Below are 23,416 nucleotides of genomic sequence, written 5' to 3'. Positions count from 1 at the left end.
AGCTAATGCCTGAAACACAGTACGCTGATTCGTAAGCACTTTTCTTCATGCTGTCTTCCAACTCCCTTTGTGTCCTCTACTTCTCTTCCTCTCTCTTCCCAACCATTCACCTAGCACAATTTGCTCCCCAACCATTCACCCAGCACAATTAAATCTGCTTCTATTATCTTTTTTAATCCAGACCTCTCTACATTTCTCTTCAATCATTCACATTTTTTGAATGCCTATCGAATAAACAGCCCCTTACAGGGCACTTGGGAAAGTACTGAAGAATAAGGCAGAGTTTTTATTTTCAAAGACCTTACAGTGGGAAATCTGCCCTCTTTTCCAACTCCACTGGCCCTATCTCTCCCTCTTACTCATGGGCCATTCTGCCTTCTTCATGTTCGGGGTCTTTCCTCTGAGTCTTGACTGGGTCACAGAAGGCTACAGGAAGGTATTGACATTGATATGGAGGCTGGGAAGCAAACAGAGTGCTGTCACTTGTGGGCCTGCTATAATAAAGAGCCAATCCCCTCATCCCCAACCATCTGTCTCCGTGCAGCTAATAACCCTCTCCATCAGATGCCACAGACTGTTTGTCAGGATTCAAAAGTAGATAAACAATGGCTGGGGATGCCATTTATTCATTAAAGTCAGACAAATGAAGCCCTGGCTCCCCACCAGCCCAGCTTGTCATGAGCTGGGCCCCTTCCCTCCCAGGGCCCAGAGCCCCTGTACCCTCATTTCCATTCCAGGCATGGAGAAGGCATCTCACCTGTACTACCGCTATCCCCAAAGTTATACCAAAGTTCTGATGCCCTCTTCCCATTGTTCCTTGGCTGGCTCTTCTCCCAACCCACAGTCCATGACACCGATACCCCCACGGGCTCCCCAGACCTAATACCTTGCCAGCTAAGTTTGTGGCCAGCACCCATGGTGACAATTTGACAAGAGTCAGGCCAGTACAAACAAACGCAAGAAGTAGCCCGTCCTGCATTTGCAGCCTGTCAGTGTGAGAAGGCAGCAGCCTCGAGAAGCCACGTCTCATTTGTAGGAGTCCCCTGGCTGAGCACAGCCAGGGTCAGGGGCTGCACGGTCTGCATCCTGCCAGCTGGTCTTCCTCCCTGACTTGTCTCTTGCTCAGCCTACCTCCTCCCTTCCCAGCACCACCTGGGTGAGAGGGCTAGGCAGTAACTTCTAATTTGTGTGACTTGACAGGGTACCTCTGTCCATGGTGCTGAATAGACACATTCTCTTGCTGGCGTTGCTCATTAGAGAAGCTGAAAATGAGGTTCACGGGGATTGGGGAAGCCAAAAAGTCAGGAGCTAGGCTGGATTTGCAACCTCAAGCTCCAAGTGTCTGACCCCAGTAGAAGGATACTGACTCCAGATCCTGGGGCCTAAAAAGAATCCTATCACAAGGCTGATGAACACAATTTAACAACACCCCCAACCAACATTTCATAAGTGGCTAAGGAAGGGGTATATTAGTCATTTCAGGCTGCCACAATAAAATACCTCAGACTGGATAGCTTAAACAACAGAAAGTTATTTTCTCACAGTTCTGGAGACTGGAAGTCTAAGATCAAGGTACCAGCATGGTCAGGTTCTGGTGAGAGCTCTCTTCCTGGTTTGCAGACAGCCACCTTCTCACTGTGTCCTCACCTGGCAGAGAGAGAGAGAACAAGCTCTCTGGTGTCTCTTCTTATAAGGACACTCATCCTATCAGATCAGGGCTCCAACCTTATGACCTCCTTTAACCTTCACTACTTTTGTAAAGGCCCTATCTTGAAATATAGTCATGTTGGGTGTTAGGGGCTCTAACACAGAAATGGGGTCTGAATGCATTTGCCATAGCAGAAAACTGTAATGGTAATAATGAACCAGGGATTCAGAAAATGGTAGGATAAAGAAATTTCATATTAACTAGAGAGTAGATATTGCTTAAGTAGAGAGCGAAGGAAGGGCGTCAGTGGGGGACTACAGGAGGACTTGGAACCAAGACCAGGATCTGATTATTTCTGAAGCCGGTTAGCTTTACTTTCTGCAACAACTAAACTAAGGTGGCATTTTAAAGAGGTTTTTCTTGTTTAAATGGGAAGATACCTAAACAATGCCCATTCTCTCTGAGCCCCTTCTCCAAACACATACAATCCACACCAATGTGTTATTCCTTTCAACTATGATTGACCTGGTTAAGAATGGGTGATCCCAGGTGCCTTACCCCTTGCCAAAATCCTTGGTCTGTTTAACAGTACCTAATAGGGTGTCTGTCACCCGAGGAGAAGTGGTCCCTTACTCACTGGGAATAAAGCAATGTATTCAGAAAGAGGGAGGGAACAGAGGCATTGGCCATAGCCAAGGGGTAACAGAGCAGCTGACTCTCCACTCCTGCTTCCCTCTTTGCTTGTGGCTCTCACCCCTCCCTACTGCCCCAACACAGAGATTCATGTACATGCATACAACCACACACCCAGGAGCTGCTGCTGGGTAAACAAGGAGACATAGGGGTGGCAAGCAAGGTTACCACCAGAGATGATGAGTTACAAATCTCAACCAGCAAACAGGAGACCAAATAGGAGGCGGGTGCAGAAGGAGAGATGAGTGTGGTGGGTTGACTTTGGCTCTGGAGGATGGAAGGCACAAGAGGAGAACAGAAAGGACCCACAGGGGAGGGGAAGGCTCCTCTGCCCCCACTCCAGCCAGTCCCGTGACCCCAAGTGCCACACTATACATGTGTTTCTCTCTCTAAAACTCACAAGCCCAAACTCCAGCATGTCTGCAGATAAGAAAAGGCATCAGCGAACATGGGGAGCTGTTTTATGGTTTATAATTATCTTGTACCAATACTCAAAATAATTATTACTTCCACACATTAATAATTGAACTGGAATAGCAGCCATGACATAGATCAAGAAACACAAATCTCTGTCCACGCTGTACCCTACATCTAGGTATAAATCGAACAATTGGTAAAATAGTAAAAAATAATTTTCTCCCATATGCTGGAATTAGTGAGATATTGGAACAATTAGCTGCTTCTTCCATTAAAGATAAGGTGGTGATCATTATATTTCCAATTTAGAATAAATATAAAAGACCTACTTGTTCTGTATTAAAGTATATTTGTTCTATTTAACAGTATCTAATAGGGTGTCTGTCACAAGAGGAGAAGTGGTTCCCTATTTCATCTGTTTCCTTATTAACTTGGTATATTTTTATTTCCCTCTTCCTCCTCCCGCCCCGTACTCCTTGCTACATTCCAAAAAAAAAAAAAAAACGAAAAAAAAAAAAACAAACAGCTAGAGAAGGAGCAAGAGAAAAATAATGAATGAACAGGAGTTTTATAGATCTGGGGTTTATCGTAAGCTAGAGTAATCACAATTGGCGCTGTTAAACTTCACAAAGCAATAAAAAGAAAACGCTATTCAAAGGTCGTTTAAGGAGGCATGTGATAGTCAATGAGAGGTTTGCTCTATTCGGGAGCGCTTAATAGCTTCTGGGATAGAATCTGCAGTATTTGCAGGAATAGAGGTGGTGGGTAATGTGCGTGTGTGTGTGCATGTGTGTGTTCTGTTTGGACTCAACACATCTGGGGCATCAAATGGAGACACAAACAAAAATCAATGAAGGGCAGACGAGAGAGGAAGAAATAAAGACAGATCAGGCATAAGAATAGCAGGCGTGTTTGACATAATTGTCTTCATGTGATTAAGTACGCGGTGCTTTAAACAGGAACTGCTGGAAGGAGATCATTTATTTATTCATCAAAAGTTCATTGAATACCTACCATAAAAATAATCCCAATTTTCGTAATAAATGCCAGACAGTATTCTAAGCACTAGAGCTTTCAGAGTAAATAAAACCTAATCCCTGCCCTCGAGGAGCTCACAATTAAAACACACAGGTCCATCTCCATGTTACTATCACCTCCATGAAGAAATCCTGCCTGACTACCTTACCTGAATTAGATAGCCCTCTTCCCACACCATCATGCACCATTGTGGCAGCCAGCTTACTTATTTTGTGACACTTACTCTAACTGGTGAGCATTGATTAGACTGTCCCATTGAAGAGTTAGCCTCAGGAAGACAGAGATGCTGCTCCCTCCTTTCCTCCCCTATCCTTCGGCCTGAGCCTGGTGTCTCACACATAAGGAGTAGTTAATCAACTTTAGTTTAAGTAATTAATTAGTGCCTTGAGTGACAACAGAGGAAGGCACAAAGCCATCCACAGGTGCAAGGTGGATCTTGAGAAAGAACCATCAGGCAGTGCAAATCAACAGGGAGCATTGCACACAATGAGTGTCCCCACCTCCAGCAATTCCTTAAGTCTTACTTCTCAGCCTCTCCTCCTATTCTGGTATACTAGAGCTTTCCTGGAGGCCAAGGCCCAAGCAAGTCAGCAGAGAGGAGGCCCCCACAGGTGGGTCTCCCTCCTTTCCACACCAGCTCTCCTTCCTCACCCCCATCTACCACTGGGCTGCATTCTCGGAGCATCTCCAGACAGATAAATCCCACCAGATCTGCCCGGGAATGGTTTCCACTGTTTCTTCATCCTACATACTCACCGCCCACACACACACACCTGTCTTCCCTTCCCTTTTCCTGGCTCTTCTCAAATACCCAGTTTTCCTGGAGATCTCAGAACCACTCACGTTCTCAAGGCATATTGCCTGCCCAGGGCTGATTTTATTTACAGGCAGACTAGAAAGTTCTCACATGGTATCCGGCAAGGGGCACTGCCTGCCCCTCTAAAAGCTTGGTATTCCTCTATGTTAGAACTTAAACCCTAGCAGTTACAGTGCAACCCGCCAACTCAGGGAGCCCAGGATGGGTGAAAGACTTGCCTTGGGTCAATAGGAAATTGCCGGAAGAGCCAGGACCACATTCCAGGTCTCCTGACAGCCGGTCCAGGAATTCTGAAAGAAGAGGCTCAGACCATGAACAGAAGGGAAGCCGGTAACGCTTCAGCTTGGTTTGGTTTGCAGAGCAAGTGCAAGGGGCTGGGGGAAGAGGGGGCCAAACACAGAAGTCTCCCGGTGGTGTGGGAGAAAATCAGGAAAGGCCTGGAGTGAGAGACCTAGGCCAGCGAAGATCATTTCTCAGGAACCAGAAAATTCTCAGAGCCCCTAGGACTGTTGAGGAAGGGAAATGAGGAAGAAGATGTTGCATGGAGCAGAAGGAGACCACAGCCCTGTCCTCCCTTCCAGCCAGCTTTCTGAGGCTGAGATGCGTCTGTGCGAGAGGGAGGAGTGGCAGCTTCCCCCCCCCCCCCCCCCGCCCCTCGACCTTCCGGATCGCAGCTCAGAGAAGGGAAAGCAGAAATGCCTGCCAGCGCTGTGGTTTTCATCTTCCTGGGAAGAAACAAATGCAAGTGATTAGTCAAGGCAACTTCTGTTCGCTGGAGACCTCTGGGCCTCCTGGGGAGGGGCTCGGGTGCCCGGGAAGGAGAAAGTGGGAGCCACAGCCGGCAGGCCCCCTCCAGGCCCCTGCATGCCCCGCAGCTCCTGGGCAGCACCATCCTTCTAGTCCAGACTCTGCAAACACACCCCCACCTGATGCCGCCCCTCTCCTCTCAGCCATGTGCAGGAGCCAGAGCTCTGGGAGGCTGGGAACCCAGGCACCTGCAGCGGCTCTGGACTTCTTGCTGATGGCATGGCGTCTATCCTTTCTCTCTGCACCCCTGTGCCCCAGTCCATAGAAATGAGTCTAATATGCCCCCTGTTTCTTGCCTCCCAGCTAACGGAGTTGATAAGAAAAAGAGGTGCCCCATCAGTGTAGTGGAGGGAGCACCTAAAAGTAAGACCGGCTGTGTGACCTCGGGCAAGTCTCCAAACATCCAGATGTCAACCTTCTCGTGGATGAAATTGAATAATGTTGGATACCATCATCTGTAAGCCTTTAAAATGTGATGATTCCAAAATTGATCTTGGCTCGGGGCACCTGCGTGGTGCAGTCAGTTGGGCATCTGGCTCTTGATTTCGGCTCAGGTCGTGATCTCGGAGTCCTGGAATGGAGCCCCGTGGTAGTCAGGCTCCGCACTCAGTGGGGAGCCTGCTTGAGGATTTCTCTTCCTCTCCCACTGCCCCTCCCCCTGCTCACTCACTCACCCTCTCTCTAAAATAAATGGATGGGTGAATCTTTTAAAAAAAAATCTATCTTGGCTTTCAACACCCTGCCCATACCCTATTCTCATCACTCATCCCCTAATTTTAAATGCTTTGGTCACCAAAGGAACCAGTACCAGGAAATGACTGACTGGCTTTGCTCAGCAGCCTTACTTAGAAGGCAGATCTGTGTTTCTTTTTCCTCTCTGCCCTCTGAGAGTGAACTCAGGCCCATGTCAGCTGTCCCCTGGGTGGCAGTGGGGGAGTCGAGCAGACGTAGGGGACATGTGCTTTATTTCAGAGCAGAGGGGCGGCAGGACCCTGCCCAGGGACCTGATGCAGCAGAGAATGGGTCCAATGACCCATGAGCCCCTACCACTCAGACTGCTGCAACCAGAGGAGGCTGGCTTACACTAAGGGCTTATAATTTCCAGAGACCATTCTTTCACTGCCTGCAAGAGCCCCCAGGATGTTAGCTAATACTGTCATTTTGTTAGTTGGGGCTTTTGGGTGCATTTTTTCTTATTTCATTTTTCTTACTGATGTGTTTTCTTCCACTGGGACTGCAAAACTGGTTATTTGTATAACGTCCCTGTTTATTATTTATGGCAAGACGCAGATTTCCAGGGTACTTTATGATTGTTATTTAATTCACTTGGCATCTTGGAACAGGGGACCCGCCATTTCCATTCTCCTTCCGCGATCTGATAGAGAATTCCGGAGCCTTTGCCGGGCTCCATTCCTCCAGCCACCATTCCTACTGGGAAACCTGCTTATCTAAGGCAAGCTGGGGGCCCCTAGGCCACAGACCCTGCCGAGCTCCTTTTTAAACTTCCTTTTCTCTCCTCCCCATGTCCGGTCCTCAGCAAGACCCAGAAACATCACCTCCCATATATCTCTTGAATCCATTCACCTTGTCCATCTCATGGCCACTGCCCTTGTCCCTGCCACCACTCTTCCTCACTGGATTATGGAAGTGCTCTCCTAACTGGTTTCTTGCATGCCTCATGCCCCTGCCTTCCCTCGCAGCTCATTTTCCACACTTCAGCCATAGCAATATTCAAAATGCAAATCTGATAATGTCACAGTCTTCTTGAAAATATTTCAATGGCCTTTATGTTGCTTTTAGGAAAAATACCCAAATCCCTGGCATGTTTGATGACACTCTACATGATCTGGTTCCTACCTACCTCTTTGGCCTCATCTTTCCCCGTTAACACCGTACGCCAGACACATCGGCCTTCTTTCAGCTCCTCAAACAGGAGTGCTCCCATCTGCCACAGGGCCTTTGTCTGTACTGGTCCCTCTTAGCTCAGTCTGCACATATAAGTTCTTACTGCCATTTTTAAACTAATACTTATCTTCCCTACCAATCTGTAACCTCTGTTGGGTCTCCATGGTATCCCAGGACCTTAGCATAACCTTACCAATCTGTAAGCTCTGTTGGGTCTCCATGGTATCCCAGGACCCTGGCATAATGTTTGCACAGAGTAGACACTGAAAGAGGAGCAAGGAAAGGGGCCTTCTCTGTCTCTGGTCAGTGGCTCCCAACATGCTGGGACTGGGTGATCTGAGAACCAAGGACCCCTAGAAGAAACCCTACAGATCACGTGGGGACGAGGAAACCGAGACTCAGGAAAGTTATGCGACTTGCCCCAATTACCATAGCCTGTGAGCGATAGAGCCAGGACTTGAACCCGGGCTTCTGGCCCTAGGGGCTGTTCTCTTTCCTCTTCACCATGCTAAGTTCTTGAAGTCTGGGAATGATAGGGTTGAGTGGATCAATCAGGGAAGTCTGCCCACTAAAACTGTGTTGATGCTCTGCTTTGAAAGAGACAAGAAGCAAAGAGAAAGGAAGGGGAGTAGGTTCTTTGATATAGACGTGCCATATACAGAGTAAAGCCAACGCCCCCTATGAGCCCAGAACTGTGCCTGGCATGGGAGCCTCAGGGAGGCTGGACACAGCTCTGTCCTCAGGAACTTTTGCCCTCCACTGGAAGGAGACTAGATATATTTCATACCAAGTTAATTTTGTGGTTGTTTTGATTTTGTTTCTCCTTTTAGCGTTGTGGTGAGTATGCTTAATGGTTAAGCACTGTAGCTTGGGAGTCAGAGAAATCTAGATTCAAATCCCAGGCATAGTCAGAGCAGGTTCAGAACCATATCACCAAAGGTTCTCAGGGGCAGAAGGGACGCAAGGTCATCTAGTCCACACCGTCTTCCGATGGCTCAATATCCCCACCGCGTACCAATGCCCAGAAACACTCTTGAGTACTGCGGGGCTGTGTACTTACTTCCTCACCCACCATGCGTCCAGACCTACTCTGTGCCTAGCATTGTGCTAGTAGACCCTTGACCTGTAGCGACACAGACCCTGTCCCCTGGGATATCGCAGCATTGTATTATAATTGCTGTAACCAGCTTTGCACAGGAGCTGTGGGAGCAGATAAGGGGAATCCAGTCCAACTACAGGCCAAGTGAGTAGTGCCCAGGAGTATCTTCATAACTGTTTTGATGAAACCATTGCAACCTACGCTTGCATCCCTCCAGAGACAGAAAACTTGCTGTCTACGGAGGCCATGGGCAGCTCCTCAGCCAAGCTCTCAAAAAGGGTTTTAAATATAACACCTCTGCAACCCCACGTGTCTGCAACTTTATCATGTAACTGCACCCATGCCCATGCGACTCAGGGACTTAGGTGGCAGCCACTGGCAGAATCCTGGGGTCTCACCCTAGGCCTGCTGTGTCCTGAGGAGGCTTCCTTTCTTCTCTCTGCTTCCCTCACCTCCATCCTCAGTGAGCCTCAAAAGCTTCATCACTGAACGCTGAGACCCTCCCTCCACCCCCCTCCCCGGGGTGAAGGAGGCTGAATAAATGAGCGTGCTTAATGGCCTGCAGTGCCGTAAAGTTTTTAGAGCTGTGTGCTGGAATGAACAGGTTCAGGCTGAGATGAATTATCCACGGCTTTCATCAAAGGCGAGTCAATAAAAACCTGAAGGAGCTGGCCCCATCTCTGTAGAGTGGCCATGTCACATCCCTGGGTCCTGCGTTCTGGAAATAATAATCGGAAGGACGTATTTTTCCCCCCTGTTCCATCTGCTTTCTTCCCTGTGCGTTCCCTTCTCAAATGTATTAGTTTCTATGGAAACTGTGTTGTTACTGGTATGGGAGGAGTTTAATGACATTCAGAAGTACCAAATCAAGTCCATTTATATAATGGTTTGAAATACACATAATGGCCTATGGAATATAGGACACGGTGACAGTTTCAGTAACTACGTACAGAGTGTGGGATAAATAGAGCAATGTAATACTCCCCACCTCCAAGTCAAATGTGCCAGGAATAACCACTATTCTTCATACTAAAGAGCAGCACTTCTCAACCATTATACATGAAATGATTTCAAACACTCCACCAAGCTGTTCTCCTCTCACTGAGGAAGGACGTTGGCTGAGCAATGGTCCCCTGCACTCAGAGCTTTGGCCAGAGTCAGCCTCAGCCGGGGCAGGTACGAGGAGAGAGTGGGACCTCAAAGAAGAAAGGAAGGGAGCAGCCATTCTTCCCTGGGCTCCTGGGGGGGGGGGTGTCTGCCCCTGACCAGCCTGCCGGACCACATTTCTCCTGCATCTGTGCATACGGCTAATCTCTGTCCGACTCAGAGATTTATCAGGCACCTACTGTGTGCCTGGTGCTGTGAGAGACACGGAGACGGATGACACATAGAGCTACCCTCCTCTTCGCTTGGGTTCTGCCAGCAGTGGACCCTAAGCAAGGTCTTGCATGTAATGGTCCCTCTGGGAGGTCCAGGGAATGCCAGAAGGACAATAGGGAACTGACACGGGAAAGGGAGGGCGTCCGACACGGGGGGCTCGTCCAGCCTGCTACTAGTGGGCGACTGGAGCCCAATCCCAATAGGAAACCCTGAGAAGTGAGGTAGAAGCCACACCTTAAATTTAGACCACCCCGGGAGTGGGGTGTGGGTGTGCCAGCTCCTGGCGGTCATTGCTTGTGGCCTGTTTGGGTGGGACATCAAGTCCCTGGCACGTTTGGCCTGCTGTTTGTGAGGCAGAGTGACCTTAGGCTCAAGAGAAAGATGTCAGGTTGCAGATACCGGGGATCAGGAGTTGGCCTTCGGGCACTGAAGCGGTCAGGCTTCGGGGATACAGAGAGGGAGGGGGCCACTGACAGAGTCGGCTACAGCCCTCCGAGAATTTTGAGTCCAGTGGGAAGACAGGCGTATAATAAAATAGCAGAAGGCAGGGTGACGGGAGAGCTACAGAAGTGCGTAGGTGGTACGTCCGTGGAGCACAGAGGTGGGGCAAGCTGTTTGTTCGGACTGGAGGAAGAGTGCGGGACTCCGAGAAAGCAGGACACGGGTGGGGAGCTACTCTGCAAAGACGCAGGGCTAGGGAGGCACTTTCACACCCTTGCGTCACATAGTCCTCATCACATCCCAAGGTGGGTATGTTAGCTCCATTTTGAGGGTAAAGAGGCTGAGAAAGTTGAAGCCATCTACCTAAAGGCATGCAGCTACTATGACCTGGTAAAACAAAGTCTCAGACCCTGGTCTCTTTATCTCTGCCCTGCCTGGGGGAGCTTTGTGCGTTTGGGAGATGAGGGTAGGATGGCTCCCTCCTTCACCACCAAGGGCAGACATGACCAAGGTTCCCTAGTGGGTCCGTGTAGACTTCTCCCCCAGGGCTACCAACCACTGTCTCCCACATCTCCCCACCTTGCGCTGCCCACAAACCCCTTGTTGGCCCGCAAGACGCCCCTCTGATCCTGCCCCAGATACAGACTGGACTGACTACACCTAATACGGAGTGAATTACCTAGAATTCACTGCCCTGGGGGTACAGGAAGGAGGAGAGGAAGTCTGGGGAGGGGTTGCCTCAGTTCTGGTGGCCTCACAAGCATGCTTTTTCTACCCCATTTTCAGCCTCTTCTCTGCCAGCCCTGCTCTAAAGCCCATTGCTTCAGAAAGAGGAAGAGAGACCAGGCATCCACATTTCCCTGGAGCAGTATTTCTATGGCGTGATGATAGCTTTTCCGTGAAATACAGCCTCCATGGTTAAACACGGTGGGGAGAAGCTGGGTTAGCCCTCACTGAACGGGTCTGTCCCACAGAATGCCTCAGAGATTTTAATATGCCAAAGGGCACGGCAAACCACCGAGAGGGGTATATGGTTCACAGAGTTTCTCCAACTTCTTTGACTACAAAACATGTTTTGGGACTGATGTTCCCTGGAATCCATTTTGAGAAATGATAGTTTAAGGCCCAGATCCACCATCAACTCATGTGAGTTTTGTCAAATAAGAATAACTCAGGCCTGCCTGCGAGGACCAGTAAAATAGCGTGGGGGTGGCAGGCTCTTAAGAAACCATAGAGTAAAATACAAATAAGATGGTGCTGTCATTTATGTACATGAGACAAACACATTCAGTTTCCCAGAGAACATTGCATTGGAAGTCAAACAAAAATAAATCAATAAATGTCTTTAAAAATAAGATCAGGGGCGCCTGGGTGGCACAGCGGTTAAGCGTCTGCCTTAGGCTCAGGGCGTGATCCCGGCGTTATGGGATCAAGCCCCACATCAGGCTCCTCTGCTATGAGCCTGCTTCTTCCTCTCCCACTCCCCCTGCTTGTGTTGCCTCTCTCGCTGGCTGTCTCTATCTCTGTAGAATAAATAAATAAAATCTTTAAAATAAATAAATAAATAAAAATAAGATCAGTTCTTGACTAGGTATGTGACCTTGACCTTGATCTCTCTCTTGACCTATGTTTTCTCATCTGCAAAATGGGTATACTTGGGGTGCCAATGCTTTTTCCTCTGTGCGTATGTTGCAAAGAGAAACCATGCATGATGGTTGTGCTGGCCCTTTGAGAAAGCATATAGTAGCCTAAAATGCAAGGCATTATTATTAGTGTTCCAGGCTGAAACCCTCAATTCAGTCCCATTTTGCTGAGATCAAAACAGGAGGTGTGCTGGGGGAAGGGACCGGCTAGTGGGAGAAATAACAATGACTAATAATTTTCATCCATATGTATGATGTTAGGAGCCTTGTATAAGCATGTCGCTGAGGGGAGAAAATGAATATTTCATGAGTAAACGCTAACTGTAGTCTTAAGATGAAATGGACAGAAAGACCCCAGCTTACCTCTGCCACCAGGTTCAACGAGGAAGGTCAGCACGGGCTCTGTGATTGGGCTCCAGGGATCAGGGCAGCCCATCAGGAGGGAAGAGCTCAGCCTCCCAGCAGAGATGGAGGGCTGTCTGTCCCCCGTGCCTGGTGGAGATAGTCCTGCCCTGGGAGGCAGAAGAGCCAATGCCCACTCATATACCAGCTGAGTAGCCTTGGGCAAGTTACCATAGCCATGTGCACACTAGAAAACTGGGGATGCTAAGATCAGCCATGCACGGCCGTGAGGTCTCAATCCAAGCCCAGCTGTTTGGAAGAGGGCTTTGTAGTGCACACAGGTGGGAAGTGTTACTGCTCATTTATTCTCTCCACAGACATTTATTGAACATCTACTGAATGCCAGTCACTGCCGCAGCCACTTACGTATTATTTACTGTGTGCCAGACGCCACGTGCCTCATTTTATACACATCACCTCCTGTAAGCATCACTACCATCCTGAGAGGTATCTGTTATTACTCCCATTTTCCGCATAAGGAAATGAAACTTGGGAAAGATAAATAACTTGCCCCAAGCCGGATAGGCAGTAAATGGCAGAGTCCAGAGCTGGAAGAAGCCAAAACCCTTTATTTTACACGAAATGGCCCATCCTCATCCATGGTACTTCTGCAGAGCCAGTGGGGCACCCTGCCTCCAGCTCCTGCCAGCTCTTCCCTGTTCCGTTCATGCTCTGTGCCTCCTACCACCAGAGCCGCTTCCTCACCCAAAGGAGAAAACCTCGCTGTCCCCTCTTTTGGCTCTTTAGAAGACCTTCCCTTTGTTTTCTGTCCCCACACTCTCCTCCCCATCTCTGTCTGATCGTCTGCCCTCCATAATACAGTCACCCTGGGGTTTTCATTTCCAGCCCCGTCCAACACGACTTTGGCCTCCAAGACCCCAGACAACCTGTATCTCTTATCTGGGCCACCCATGGGTGTGGTGTGAAGATCGAACACTTCCCGCCCCTGTAACACCCTTGGAAGACGTAGCAGAGACATCAGATGGGGCAGTGCCGGGGATAAACCCAGCCAAATCTTCCCCGGCCCTCCCTGCCCAGCACACAGCATGAGGACACAACCGTCTCTGCAAATCTCTTCCCTACAGGGCAGTTTCATGTTATCTTGGCTCATTCTTTCTCCAGAGATGAAGAGATTGTTTTAAACCTGCCGCCCCACCAGCCCTGCTCCTGGCTTCCAATGCCATTAAGTTTCATTATAACAAATAAACACCACAATGACATTTATAAGTTACCACTGAGCACAGAAGCACAAATATGAAGCAGATAAACTGCATTTGATCCAAATAATTACTGCAGGCAATATTGGGCTTAGTCTGAGCTGGCAGCCGGGTACCGAGTAATTTATTAGATTGCGTAAGGCAATGTTGCACGTTGAGTTTTTCATTATTGTGTCTCTTCCCCTCTCCGTGGTCTAAATAGGTTAGAGGAGTTTAGACAGTGCGTGGCCAAACAAAGACAGACTTTGCTCAAGCAGATTAAGGCTGGGAATTACAGCCAAGTGTCCAGGAATGGCTGCTTCCCAACCAACATGGCACTTGAGAGAGAAGAGAGGGTTTAGGATTATCCTGATACCGCCAGCCAAGGACAGTTGCCTGTATGTATGTACTCCCCACCCACTGGCCCACGTACAGAAAGAGGTCCCACGAGGGAGTACATGGAAGGATGGATGGAGCCCCCAGGACACCAAGCCTGGGTTCCTGCTGGGGGCCTCTGTGCTCAGCCAAAGACCCTCTCTACCAAAAGGCCCCCCGTAGCTCCAGGCAGCCTCAGACCCCAGTCCCAGATCTCTCCTGCAATAAATAAAGGGAAGGAAGCAGCGTGCCAGCCAACTCTGCAAAACAAAGCAATGAGAGCTGGCTACCGGCAGCCACCTCCCTGCCAAACCCAAACTCATAAAGTTTGATTCAAGGGGTTACAATACCTCCTATTCAGAGTCCCTCCTGCCCCATTCCCCCAGCCTTAGTAAATTACCCAATAAGCAGCAAGGACCTGTAGTTATTGTGCAGTTAAATGGTATTTGCCCAGTAAATCCTGAGCAGAGTACTAAAAGTGATATACAGTAACTAATTACGGACATGAATTCTCTCCCCAAGACGCCAAGTGTTACCAGATATTGTTGCGTTTAGGGGAGGAGGCTTGAAAGCTGCTCTGTTCCCTCCATGAAGCCGGGAGTAACTCTTCTATTAGAGGAGCTGTCGGCACATCCAGTGGCTCCTGGCTGGGAAATAGAGATGTCCTGGGGACAGAGCAGGAATGGGGACTGGAGAAAGCTCCCATTCGCTGCCCACCCCACCCCCCATCCCCGTCCCATGCCCCAGCAGAAGTCCCTCTCCGGACACCAGCTGGTCCTCCGTGGGCCGTCTCACAACAGATAAGAGGCTCAGCACTCTGGTAGCTGTCGCAAAGGCCCGAGACCCCAGCGGTGCAAGGAATGGAAGTCATTATTCACCCAGCCCAGGACTGAGCAAGAAGGCTATTGCCGGAGGGTGGGCCTTTGCAAAAAGCTTCTGAATGGGGCTGCAGCCGGGTAAGATTTAAAAATGCTTGTGCCTCTGCAGAGCTGTGGACAACTCTTGCCCTAAATTATTGTTCATGGACCTGATCTCAGCCCCAGGGGCGCCTGAGAGTGTCAGAGGTTTCTCTGGCTGACTGTGGTCTGCAGGTGGGGCAGAGCCTGTGCCCGAGGTCAGAAGCAGATGTCCTGTCAGGTTTGCATCTGTTTGGGGAGCATAGCTGGGGGCAGCTGGAGGACACAGTGGTCAGTCTCTGCTCTCTGAAGAGGAAACCCCACAGCTCAAACGTGCTCTGTGCTTGCTGGGTACTGCGGAGTAAACCAGGATGTAGAACTAGAGTCTGCCAGCTCCAGGGCACACGGCAACCTGGGACAGTTTACTTAACCTATCTGAGCTTCTGTTTCCTAATCCATAAACTAGAAGAGATCCTCTCTCTCTCTCAGTACTGTTGATGAGACAATGGCTAGCTTGGAGTTAGGCCTGCTTCCAAGGAGCTCCTCTGAGAAACCAGTTCCATCCTTCCCACCACCAGCTCGTCTTCTGAGATGGGCCCAGTGACCCAGCCTAAGCCTCCTAGAAGCTACGAAAAGCCCTCAGCCCATCCTGGGTGCTCCCCAGCAGCATAGACAGTCTCTCTCCTTCCTCTCAGGGCGATGGTAGCACAAAACCTCTCCTTTACCAACATTTCCACTTTTAAACAATCAAAGACTGGCACAGTAATGGCAAGTTGGTTTGGTTTGGTTTAGTTTGGTTTGGTTTTTTTATTTGGTTTGCTGCTGCACTTTCAGGGTTGAAGCGAATGATCTGAGCCCTTGCCAGGGTCACAGTCAGGTAGGGACAGAAGAGGCCTGGTGAGGTGGCGGCCGGCTGGGTTGGGAGGTGTATGCTTGCTGTGGGTCATCGGGCCAACCGTGGCTGTGAGTCTTGGCATTCAAGTCTCTGCATCAGGACGGATATTAGAACCCCCGCCACAGGGTGTCATGAGGGTAGATTAAGCAAAATAACATACGCGAAGTGTTTCGTGGAGTACAAAGTGTATACAAGAGTTAGCTGTGGTTAATATCCTAAACCAACTCAAAGAACGAGACCCAGAATCCCAGGGCAGTGAGAAGAATCACTTTTTTAATTAGGACACATATATAGTCAGTTCTCAATTATCTGTTGGCAAATTGTCCCCATTCCTGGCAAATTCTATCACCAAGATTGCTTAATGAAGTCCTCTGTTAACATTTCACAGCTTCTTATTTTGCTCTTATTTGCATGAGTCCCAAAGGGAATAAAAGTCCTTTAAAAGCAAAATCAGCTAATATCCCCGTCCCCACCTAGGGAAGCCATAAAAACAGCGAGCTGGGGAGGGTGGAGTGTGGCCCGCCTCTCGCTGGGAGCCAGTACCAGAGGTGACATTCTGCACCCAGCCGAGTCAGTGGCAGAAGGGAGCCCCGTTACTGGCTTTGGTTTTGTTTGGTTGGGTACTAAAAATTCCCAGAACATCAAACACATCGATATTCAAACGTGAAGACCAAGATGCATTCCAGAGTTGAAAATGAATGTTACTTAGTATTATTCATTATTTTGGAATGTCCATCACTGTGGATTACTCACACTCTTGCTTCCTCTCCATTAACGAAGATAATTAAGAGCTGATTGTCTTTGGCTCCAAGAAGGGAGAAATTCAGGACACTGTGATCTACTCCCCGTTGGGAACAACTCCAGAAGCCATGAGAAGATTTCCCTATAAACACCAAGTCTAAGCTGCAGTCCCCGGTGCACAGTTGGGGAGTGGCATAGAAGGAGCTCATGCTTCCAGACCAGATTGCATTACCCACACAGGGCACCTGGCTTCCAGGCCCGCTTTCATGCAGCACCTGGAAACCATCAAAACTGCATAGGACTTCCTGATTCCTTGAACATTTCACAGAGGGACCTTGGGGTCCACTGCAGGGCGGCCCAGGGGCTGGACTTGGTCCCTCAAGCTTCACCTAACCTGCCCTCACCCACTTCCACTTCACACACTGGCATTCCATATGAGATTCTACTGGCAAAGGGTTGCATGCACAGGGGAAAGAAAAAAAAGTGAAAACCACTGACTTCATCCAATGGCCTCATGGAGCAGCGAAGGAAACAATGGTGCGCCCAGAGAGAAATGGCAGCTAGACTAAGGCCACACAGTGACAGCCCAAACCGAAAAGAACCCAGTTCCCCTGAACATGTGCTGTTTGCATTCGACAGTGCCTTCCAAAGGAGCACCGAAACCCACCTGCGGCCGGATTGCCCAGCGAGATGTGGAATGCAGACTCCTTGGCCTCGCTCAGACCCGCTATCTCAGAATTTCTGGCTTGGAGGCCAGGAAACTGTATTTTTAGCAAGTTCCCCAGGTGACTCTTATGCATATGAGAGTTTTAGCACAATTTCCCACTGGCAAGGTCTCTACCAGGATGAAATGATTATTTTAAGATGTTTGTTTAAAAAAAAAAAGAAGTGGGAGTTAGGACATGGATCTTCCTCAAACAGACCAAATGTCCTTGAGAGATTTGCTTTTACTTCCTCGTGCCTCAGTTTTATTCTTTTCAGCCTTGGGTCCTCCCCACCCAAAAAGAAGACTTTGGATAAAGCAGAACAAAGAACCTTAGCGCTGAAAGGGAGGGACCTAACAGATGGAGTCTAGACCCTGCATTGTACACGCAGGGGGTCTTGGAGAAGGGAAGAGTCAGGCTCGAGGGCAACAGCTCAGAGGTGGCAGAGGCAGCGCCCAAATTGGTACTTTCTGGGCCTGGGTGCTCAGGGCAAGGACACAGCTTCCTGTGCCCTTCCAGTATCTCTTAGAAAAAGGAATAGAGGGGCGCCTGGGTGGATCATTCGGTTAAGTGTCTGCCTTTGGCTCAGGTCATGATCCCGGGGTCCTGGGGTCGAGCCCTGCATCAGGCTCCCTGCTCAGTGGAGAGTCCACTTCTCCCTCTCCCTCTGCCTGTCACTCCCCCTGCTTGTGCTCTCTGCCCCCTCTCTCTGTCAGATAAAGAAATAAAACCTAGAAAGAAAGAAAGAAAGAAAGAAAGAAAGAAAGAAAGAAAGGAAGGAAGGAAGGAAGGAAGGAAGGAAGGAAGGAAGGAAGGAAGGAAGGAACAGAGATGCTGGACACCATGGAGTCAGCCAATCTGCGGCCCCACCTCCCAGTGGTTCCCACCCTGATCCACACTAAGAGGGTTACCGTATACGCAGGGTCTGCCCACAGCCAATGCCTACGCTTCCTTTCAGGCTAATGACTGAGCTCTATCCTGCTCTTCAGCAGCCCCTCCTTTCTCTCCTACTGCTCCCTACCTTTCCCCAACAATGGTCCAAGGAGCACATATTCCTGAACACACAAGAGCCCTGAGGCTCAGAGAAAGAAAAGGGCTTAGCTTGGGCCCCCATGGCCAGCCTGCAGCACGCCTGAGACGGCATCCAGCCTCCTAGCCTTCGTGGGCTGCTGGAGCATCTCCCATCTCTACTCCATACCCTCCCCCACCACCTCCACCAAAGCCCGCACCACTCTGCCCTTCCCATCTTGGTCAGACTCTGGGATAATGGCAGGCTGGGATGGATGGGCTCCTTCCCAGGTTCCGATGCCCCAGTATTTCCAGAAGCACTTATCAGTATCCTCTTGGCATCCAGAACTTGGCTGAATGGATGGAGGATTACCTCGCCTGGCGCTAATGAGGACGGTGCAGGCTCTGGCCCGGGCCACAGGCTGATAATCAGTAGGCGAAGGATTTATAGTGACTTTGGAGTCACCCTGCCTCGGCTAGCCCCATTGTTCTTCATTAAAGACCCACGCTGTCCAGGACAACCTTGGCGGATTGAGCATCCTGGGGAGAGGTGTGTGAAACCAGGAGGATCACAGGCTACCTGGGCGGCCCCAGCTCAGACAAGGAGCAAGGACAGAAAAACATGCCCTTGGAATTCCTGCCCCACATCCAGTCTGGCTCTCCTGTGTAAGCCCAAACAAAACTCCAGCGCAGTTTCTGGAATGTTAGTCATCTTGGCAAGGTTCTCCTCACCTGTGTATCAGAATCAAGTTGCTAGTGGCTGCAAATGGTAATGTAAAGGGTGAAAGTGTTTTCAAGTCTAGAAGAAACAATGGACAGACGGCTGCTCTTCCACCCCACTCCCCACCTTGTTCTTCTCTGTTGGTATTTCCAGTCCCAATCCAAAGGAAGGGTTAGATGACCTCCTGCCATCCTAGGAGGGCTCTAGCCTGTGCAGACCTTGACAGGAGTTAACTGTGCTTCCCGATCCACCCAGCCTGGAGCAGCCGTGTCCCTCTTAGATGGTCACATCGGCATCAGTAACTTCTCCTATTTGGAGCTGAATTCACAAGTCAATATCAAATGAGAGGACATACTGTAGAACCACTTCTCCTACCACCTGAGATGAGAGTGCTCACTAAGCATAAGTTATTCACACCAGCTTCCTCCAGACCCAAGGACCCAACTACGCCCAGGACACCTTCTCCTGATGATTCAGGGCCCCGCTCCATCAACTGAACTCACTGCCCCCCAAAACATGCTTCCCCTCCTGACACAGAAATGGTTCCACAAGTCACCTACTCGCTCCTTCCTGCAGGCCAGAGAGAGGAGACCTTTTTGCCTCTGTCTTTCTCATCCCCTGTCAAATGCTACCAACTCTACCTCCAGGTGACTCCTAAGTCCACTTTCTTCTTTCCACGGATGCGGCTTTAGCCTGAGCCCCGATGACAGCAAAATCTTCCTGATCGGTCTTCCTATCTTCAGATTGCCCTCCTTCATCCACCCTCCTCACTGTCACCGCTGTGATCTTTCTGAAACTCAGATCTGAGCATGTGGGTCAGACCCTTTGATGATTTCTCATTGAGTGCAAACCTATTAGCAAGCACTCAAGGGCCGACACGACCAGGCCTACCACCATTCCCTAGCAATGCATCCCACCGAGTTCGTCCTCACGCCCATGTGCCGTGCACCAATCCAACCAGGTTCCTGGTGATGGTGGTTGCTCTGTTGTGGCGGGCATGCGGGGCTCTGTGCACTTTAGGCAAAATGCCCATGTGGTTCTCACAAACAACCCAGCAAGCACTGATTACTATCCCGGTGGGGAAAGTCCGGTGCAGAGGGCCTGGGGAATGTGCCTGGGGCCACACGGCTGTAATGGCAGAGCCAGAGAGCCAGCCGAGATCATGTGGCCTCAGCTCTTAGTGCCTGAGCACATTCTGACCTCCGTGTGCTGCTTATGCCGTTTCCCATCCCAGGGAACGTTCTCTCCTTGCCCTCATACCCCTTACCCTCGAGGTCACGTCAGAAGCCAACCCTTCTGGGACTCCTTCCCTCATTCCTTGCTTCCTTGGGACTTTTATACTTCACTTTTAGGCCTGATTGGGCAATGCCAGTAATTCCAGACTCTAAGCTCCTTGTCATAGAAAATAGATCAGTCCCTTGTCTGCCTCCCCACACCCATCCAGAAGCCCTGGAGCTGCTGGGGGAGTTCTGCCCCTGCCCATGGCTGGCACCATTGCTGGGACCATCTCACTCTCCAGAAACATCAGTTTTGTTAGTCAGTGGTCTCGGGCATAACCCCATCTCCCCCCAGTCCCGCTACCCTTAGTAGGTCATGACAAGGTGTTCTGGAAACTTCCCAAAACTCATTCTTCTGCATTAGGAGCTGGTCCTGTGCTGAGCAGCAGGAAAACAGCAGAAGTCAAGACTTGGGCTTCCGGGTATGATCTGAGTCATCCTGCCCTGGTCCCTTCCTACCCCACCTGGCGTCGTTCTGGTGTCAGAGGGGGCCTCTGAGCTGGCTCCTTCCTCCTCCCCTTCTCTTGCTCCCATCTGCTTGCTTCTTGGGAGCAGGGCAGCTTCCCTTAATCTCATAAAAGGCAATTTGCGTCCTCCGGGCTGGGAAAAGCTGGCAGTAAATATCTCCGGTACAAGTATCCCGAAAGCCTTCCCCAATTGGTCACTAATAACAGAGCAGACAGCAACATGGGAGCCTGTTCTGCATGGCTGAGCGGGCAGCTTCAGGAGACTGAGGTGGGCTGGGGCCTTGGCAATGGCAGAGCTGCAGGGGTCACACAGGCTTCCTCTCACCTGCGAGATTCATGCGAAGGAGCAGATTCTAAGAGGGGCAACTTCAGATTTGCAAAGCCTCCTGAGACCCCTCATTCCAGGTGCTGTGTGGTCCCACTTTCTTTTTTTTTTTTTAATATTTATTTATTTTAGAGAGAGAGAGAGAGCATGGGGGTGGGGCGGAGGGAGAGAGAGAATCTCAAGCAGACTCCACACCCACCATGGAGCCGGACTCGGGACTGGATCTCACGACTCTGAGATTACGACCTGAGCCGAAACCAAGAGTCGGACACTTAGCCAACTGCACCACTCAGGCACCCCAGTGTGTGGCCCCACTTTGAGCGGTCCTGGGCTCAGGAAAGACACGTGGATGGTGATGATAATAAGAACAACCCTTTGTGAAATGCCTCAATGCTCCAGGATCATTTCCACGAGTCCTCTCCCCACGGCAGCTCTGCGAGGCAGCTGCGTCACTCCCATTTTACAGATGAGGGCGCCGAATGTGTCCCAGATCCTACTGCTAGTCACAGGGCCGCCCAGGCCTGCCTGACCCTGTGTTCTTCCTGCTTTCCAAGACCCAGGCCCCGGCAGGTACTCAGAGCAGGTCCCTAGGTTACTCATCACTCATGCCTTCGATTGCGTGTTTTCCTAACTCAGAATGACATCTCTCCTCCATCGCATTCCCCATATCGCAATTCCTCCTCCACAAAGCCTCTCCGTCTCCTGCCTCCAACCCTCTGCTTGCAACAGGCCTTTCACAAACCCAAAAAGAACTTTGTGACCTCTTGATGAGACCGAGCCCTTTCTCCCTTGTAGTCTAGTGACTTGTGGTCAAATGTGGCCATCTGCACACTCCTAATCAGTTTTGCTGAATGTCTTGTGCTCAGGCACAGGGGTGGTGGTGGGTTGTCCCCAGGGCACTGCGGAAGTTCTCACTCTGCCTGCTGCACCACTGGGCGTCCCCGGGGCATCACTCAGCCTCTCAGGGCCCTGCTCCCTTACCAGCTCTCTCCCCCTCTGAAGGAGCAGGACAAGGGTGACTGTGTGCATGGATTTGCAGAGCACTGGGCTCCTCAGAAGCCAGGGCAAGCATTCCAGATGGCCTGGTTCCTGTCCAGGAATGGCTGGGATTAACCCTAAGGGCAGTGGTCTCCTCCCCTCAACCTGCTGCTGGAGCAAAGGCTTGGCCAAGTGCCCAGTCTGAGAGAGGGGTGGGGGAGAGTGGGCACGCCCGCATGCCATCCCTGGACGGCCTCTGATCTGACCTCTGAGCATAGATCAAAAGAAAGGGATGTCAGGGACACAGGAACATCAGCAACCCTGCCGCCCACATCAGGCTCCAGTGCAGTTTGCACTGAGGCTTTCTCTTGTCGGCTACACTAATTGACCCCAAATCTCCTGCTGTTTGCTCCAGCCCATGCTGACCCTGTGCATATTCCCTCTCGCCACCGCCATGGAACCACTTAAGCACCAGACCGGTGACTGGGGGAGAGACACAAACAACTATGCCCATAGACGTGCCATAGAGGTGGCAACAGACTTGGGACACTCAAGTACTAGAATGCATCCCCAAAAGATCCAGGGCTGATATTTATGGGTGGCAGGGGTGGGTGACCTGAGCCTGCCATTAAGGACCCTGACCACCACCCACATGGGGCCACTGGGTCCTCTTCCTACTTGTCACACACACACACACACACACACACACACACACACACACACACGCTTGCGCGCACGCAGCCAGGGTCAGGCCACAGTACCATGGGCTCCTGGGACCTTAAAGGTCATCCAGGGTCTCAAGAGTGGCCCTGACAGCATGGGGCCTTGGTCTTCTCTGAACATATTTTAGTCCCAGAAAAAATGACATCCCCAAAATTCTAAATCAGAGGCTTGTAAACATTTTGCAAGAATAAGAAGAGTTCATTCCAGCAAAATCTTAAGTGGCTGACAAGGAGTGGAAGCAGAAGAGGTCTGGCTGGAGAAGATGGTGAGGCCTGGAAGCCAGTGCACACACACACACACACACACACTCATGCACGCCCGTACTCACAAGCACGCATACACCACAGTAGCCAGGCCCCCGGAGCACTGCTATGAAACCATCACCCTCGGTGATTTGACCCTTATAACCTCAGTCTTCCATACAAAATGCCACTTCCCTCCCCAAGAAATAATCAGGAATTGAGGGGTGACCTCAGATCAGGGGCCAGAGCTGTGTGAGCTCATAGAGAATCATGGGGTCTTCGGCATTCTAAATATTTTACTGGAAGACAGTGGGGATCTCCCAGAGCCAGATGGTGATGGTTCATTCCATGCTATTGTGTACTGCAGGTCCCCAAAAAGAGTCTAAGGTGAGGGGCCACGCGGTCAGGGCTAGGAGGGGGTGGCCCCTTCAGGGAGCCTGCTGGGCTGATGGAGAAGAAGGAGGGAGGGGGGATGGAGATGAGCACGCCCAGCTGGGGGGTGGGGGGAGTTTTGAGAAAGCAGTCTGGAGAAGTCATGAGGAGAGAGACAGCTGAGCTGCACTGCTCCTGAGCAGAGA

At 50.4% G+C, this 23,416-nt stretch overlaps 1 protein-coding gene and 1 long non-coding RNA gene across 2 annotated transcripts in view; one reads left to right on the top strand and one right to left on the bottom strand.

Moving 5' to 3' along the window:
• KIRREL3 (kirre like nephrin family adhesion molecule 3) overlaps window positions 1-23,416 on the top strand; it is a 534,044-nt gene that overhangs the window by 410,341 nt on the left and 100,287 nt on the right. The gene's annotated exons all lie outside the window — the stretch shown is intronic.
• Window positions 249-23,416, bottom strand: part of LOC130544550 (uncharacterized) — an 83,670-nt gene continuing 60,502 nt past the window's right edge. The window contains exon 3 of the long non-coding RNA XR_008960924.1: window positions 249-1,647. This is a non-coding gene — a long non-coding RNA (uncharacterized LOC130544550). The remainder of the gene's footprint in view (window positions 1,648-23,416) is intronic.

Source organism: Ursus arctos, unplaced genomic scaffold (assembly GCF_023065955.2).
Source record: "Ursus arctos isolate Adak ecotype North America unplaced genomic scaffold, UrsArc2.0 scaffold_22, whole genome shotgun sequence".
Classification (NCBI taxonomy): domain Eukaryota; kingdom Metazoa; phylum Chordata; class Mammalia; order Carnivora; family Ursidae; genus Ursus; species Ursus arctos.
Note: the sequence above shows the minus strand (reverse complement) of the source record. Positions and strands in the feature narration are given on the sequence as shown.